This window comes from Rhagoletis pomonella, unplaced genomic scaffold, assembly GCF_013731165.1.
Source record: "Rhagoletis pomonella isolate Grant_MI unplaced genomic scaffold, Rhpom_1.0 Rhpom_scaffold_00014, whole genome shotgun sequence".
Lineage (NCBI taxonomy): Eukaryota > Metazoa > Arthropoda > Insecta > Diptera > Tephritidae > Rhagoletis > Rhagoletis pomonella.
The window spans coordinates 12,860,945-12,866,636 of NW_023458568.1; positions in this window are offsets into that span (position 1 = coordinate 12,860,945).

Below are 5,692 nucleotides of genomic sequence, written 5' to 3' on the forward strand. Positions count from 1 at the left end.
TGCATGGTTGTTACATGAAACACTAACATCCGACTCTGCATCGGAGCGAAAACTCTGCGCCCTGAAGGAGATAGGCGTCGTCAACTTCAAATACGAAACTTGTGTAGAAGTGTTGGAACGACGGGCCGATTTAAAAGTGCTTTAAATAAATTGTAGTTAACTTGAATATACATTGTTTTATTACTGCTAGGCGTACGGTTTGTATAATCGTTATTCAATAGGCTATCAGCATTAATTCATTTACCCTAAATTCTTTTATTATTGTGCATAAAGTTACATACTTACAGGACATAATACAAACATAATCAAATCCAACGCAGAGAGAAGTTGAGAGCAACGGAAAAAGAGACTGAAGATGGCACAAAGCCGAAACCAGTTTATCTTCAAACCGAAATTGATAGGAGATGATGGAAATTCGTTTCAAAATAAATATGTACACATATATTTTTAAACTTCATTACATATTTGAAGTAGCAGCACTAATTTGGCGCCGTGCTATAAGGCTATAGGAAATAACGCCATATGGATTTATTTATTTTATTTCATTATTTATATTTATATGATTATATCAATTATATAAATAGGCAATCATGTTTCCTTTACACCCCTTTTACGGCTAAACTATACTTCTAAGGTATAAACAATTATATATCATTAGAAAGGTATTTTGATGCTGATGTGCAGGCAATTTTTAAAATTTCAAATTGGTTTAAAATAGAGCGAAAAAATCAATTCATAAGTCACACCAATACCAATGCCATACATGTACATGGATGGGGCGGAAATGTCCCCAAAATGTATGCTTTAATATTGATACTGAATTACAGAAACGTGCTAAGCAGTTTAGGAATAAGATGTATGTATGTATGTACATGAATAGATTAGACTCAAACAAGGAAGAAAGTAAAGTTGAGTATGGAGAAGAAGAAAGGGATAAATACAGAAATTAAAATAAAAGTAAAGAAACCTAAATATAATGCTAAAGAGGAAGGAAAATTTAAATACCTAACCTAATAACAATGGTGGGGGTGAATATGGAAATGAAGAAAAGAATGGGCATATTTAGATCAGGATAAAGGAAAAGATAAAAATAGAGAAGAGGATAAAGATAGATGAAGATGAAGATGAAGATGAAGATGAAGATGAAGATGAAGATGAAGATGAAGGTGAAGATGCAGATGAAGATGAAGATGGAGATGAAGATGAAGACGAAGATGAAGACGAAGATGAAGACGAAGATGAAGATGAAGGTGAAGATGAAGATGAAGATGAAGATGAAGGATAAAGATCATAACCCCTTAACTTAACTTAACTCACCTCATCTCACCTTCGCTTAAAAGCTTACTCCACCTGAGCTCACCACACATTAAGTCACCACTCCTTAACTCCCCACATCTAAGTCCCCCTTTACTTCACTCCCCAGACCTGAATTCACCACACCTGAATTCGCCACACCTCAACTCCTTACACCTAAATCCACCACACCTCAACTTTCTCACCATACCTTAACTCACCACACCTCAACTCACCACACCTTAACTCCCCACACCTAAATTCACCACACCTTAATTCACCACACCTCAACTCACCACAATTAAATTCACCACACCTAAACTCGTCACATATGTTTTTGGTTTTTGGTATCTTATCATATATACAAATAAGCAATCATGTTTTCTTTACATCCCTTTTACGGCTAAACTATACCACAAATGTGTAAACAATTATGTATCATTAGAAAGGTATTTTGATGCTGTTGTGTAGACAATTGGTTTAACATAAAACGAAAAAATCAATTCAAAAGTGGCACCAATACTAATGCCGTACATGTACATGGTTAGGGGTGGAAATGCCTCCTAAATGTATGCTTTAATATTGATACTGAATTAAAGAAATCTGCTAAACAGCAGTTTAGGAATCAGCTTTATGAAGACTAAGATTCGTGCAAGGAAGAATACCTTCTTAGTTGAATATGTAGAAGAAGAAAGGGATAAAGGCAAAGATTAGAATAAAAGTAAATAAACCTAAATATCAAGACAATGAGGAAGGAAAATTGAACTACCTAACCTAATAACAATGGTGGGGGTGAATACGTACAGTGACGAGCAAAACTGTAACATGGTGTAACACTTTTTATTTCAGCCACCGCTATCTTTCCAAGCTCTAACGACATTCATAGTTTTGTTGTATATTCTTATTGGTACACCTGTACTTCCCCTCTCATAACGAATGTCAATCCAACAACAATAATAGAACCAGCAGACAAAAATATAAATTAAGGCGTATGTTACAGTTTTGCACTTATATATTTTTAATAACTTTTTGACAATTTTCACCAAAAAAAAGAATTGTTAACACAATGTTCAGTATACTTTTGTTTTTTTTTAGTTCTTGGATGCAATTTGGCATACCTTATTTGTATCTCTGTAAAAATTCTGGAGGTATAGCGTCGCATATATCCTTGGTTTGCTTTCACACCTCATGTACTCCATTGGACGGACTTAGTAAGCTGCGCTTTTAGTTGATTTCGCAAATTTTCCTCGAGATTCATATCCGCGGATTGAGGAGGTCATTTCAAATTAGCAAATTTTTGCTTTTGCATCCAGTCTTTGCGAACATATGCAGTATGTTTTGGGTTATCTTTCAGCAGAACCTCTCATTTTGTTGAAATATGAACAGATAAGGGGTATTCTCTGAGTCTTGCAAAGCCCTTGCATGGTGCACAGATTGCACGGATTGCACGGTGAAAACCGATTTTCGTATGGGACAGCTTTGCAAACCGTGCAATCCGTGCACCGTGCAAGGGCTTTGCAAGACTCAGAGAATACCCCTATACTGTTACGCATAATGCGTACTAATGGACCAACAACATTTTTGAAATACAACCCCAAACTATTATTGACCGGCCACTGTGATTCACAGTTTGCCTTATATGATGCGCTTACGCTTAATTTGGGTCTTTGATCCAATACCATGCCCGGCCATCTGATTGAAAGCGATTAATTTAGTCTTGCAAGACCAACTAACCTTAAATCAAATGTGTTTTTTATTGCATTCTGAAAGGCCTAACATATCCCAATAGTCAACGGTCCGGTTTTCGTGCGATCCGGCAAAATGCTACCACTCCCGCACATGTATTATGATTAAAAAGGTTTTTTCTTCTTTTATTATGCCTTTGCGTTCAATTTGACAATTCTTCGCCGCGCTGCCTACTGATTTGCTTTCAATTTTAATACCTTAAGCGCTTCTGTAACAGTGGCTGCAGCGCTACTTTCTACTAAGTTCACAAGATATCGGACCGTAATATTTTTTGGCAGACTTTCTCTGTCCTTAATAACACTTTAGCCTATATTATTTCTCATTCTTAACATTTTCAAGTGGCAAACTCCAAAATTTTTTGCCATTTTTCCCGGAGTCCCGCCTTTCCGCAGTAAATCTATTATTTACGTCTATGGTTCCTGATTAACTATATTATTAACTGGTAATCAGAATAAATTACAATACAGAAAAAAGTCATCTGACTTCCAACTAATATGAACATGAACATGAAGGTGAAGATAAACATAAACATTAAAAGCGATAGAGAGGAAGAAAGTGATAGGGATAAAAAGGAAATACAACTGAAGAATGTGCGATGTTATATTGTGGTGTGTTATGCAGCATATGTTAAGTTATTTAATCTTATGTTATGGTATGTTATGTTATGCTAAGTACTAAGCTAAACTCCGCTCCACTTAACCCATTCCAAGCAATGTTATTTCAGCTCAGCTCAACTCACATAAACTATCCTTAATTTTAACGGTTGAATTTCAACCGCTGGGCGAACACTAGTATACTTTATTCTCGAAGTCTTGCACTTTGCACGTAAAGCATGAAATGCAAAAATACTATTCCAAATTTGCAAGAGTACGAAAGCACCCCATTGCAAAGTGCATTTGCGGGAACATGGCATGCATAGGTAGCAGAGCTGGGCGATAAGGATTCGATTACTAAACGATTAGGATTGCAGTAATCCCAACAAGCTAAAAAAACAAGATTACGATTCATCGAACGAACTTAGATTACGATTACAGTAATCGTAATTTAAAAAAAGTTAAAATTACGATTACTGTAATCGTAATCCAAGTTCGTTCGATGAACGATTACTTTAATTGTAATCCTGTATTTTCTGTTATAAGGATTACTGTAATCGGTGATAAGGATTACTTTTATTAAATATAAATAAAAATCACTGCCAGTTACTTTATAAAGTGGATTTGAATGAGAAAAAAAAACAATTTACAGCTTACCGCTGCAGTCTATACATACATGCATACATACATATGAATCAAAATATTAATCGAAATAAGAAAACTTCAATATTAACAAAATACAGATTTTTACACAAGTAACAAGGGCAAAAAAAAAACAGCCAGATCGCGGTGGTGAAAATTTACAATATATACTAAAACAAACATAGATTCAATAATTGTACTCAATATTAGCCTTTAACAATACTAATTTTTCAAAACTAAAATCAGAAAGAGCGTGTCGACGTGGACTATTTATTATACCAGCGAAAGAAAACAATCTTTCGACCGGTGCCGACGAAGTAAGTGGAGTGTTGTACTTCAACGAAGCTTTTTTCAGCAACGGATACTTAATAAAACACTCCCGACTAGTGTCAGCTTCTTTAAAGTATCTGATAAGTTGCTCACTTATAATATTCGAACGGTTACTACTATTATTTCGATCAGATGAATCGCAAGCGGTTTCTAAAATAAATGTATTAGTATAAGAATTATTTTATTTATAATAAACTAGCTTATACCCGCGGGTTTCACCACGCACTTTTATACAAATATGAAAAATAATTTAATGATGTTAGATTTTATTTCTGTGCCCATTTCGTTATAGCTCGTTATTTTATAAGCGAGTTAAGGTATTTAGGCCGTTTAAAACTATGAAATTATAAAATATCGTGTGCGCGCTAGGCATACGAAAGATATCAATCCCTCTAAGTTTACCTTAAAATGTTACCAGGTATACGACGCGTGAACGTGTAACCTTCTTGGAGGTGCCACGGCGAGTTCTAATATTTCCAACTCAAATTTAGTAACCTGGCCTTGATAAAATACCACTTCTCATTACTGTAGCAAATGCCTCAAGAGAGCTTTAGATTATAAGGCCGAACCCGGCTCTCCCTTTTCCATTTAATGAAATTTATTCTGGCAATACGGCACTTATAAAATAAATCTTCATAACAAATTTAAAATACTTCGAGAGATTTTCTATCCTTCCAGAAATATGTATTAAGAAGTTTTTAGTATGTATGGGAGGCGACATGCCTCCTTTTTTAATAACTCACATTTTTTCCATGAGCAATTGATACATTTTGTATACACAACTCCATATCAAGTTCCAGTATTCTTCCACGAACACTTCCAGGGATATGTGGCAAGAAAAAGTAAATTTGTACTGGAAGTGCCACGCCCCTTTTTCTTATAACCCTAATCTTCTTCCATGAATTTAGAATTGATTTTACATACCCCAAAACCAAGTCCCAGTACTCTACCATGAACACCTCTGGAGATAAGCAGTATAAAGCAGTAAATTTGTACGGCAGGAGCCATGTCCCCTTTTCGAATAACGCAAATTCTTCTCCATGAGTATGGTATTAATTTTGTATACACATCTCGGTGCCAAGTTCCAG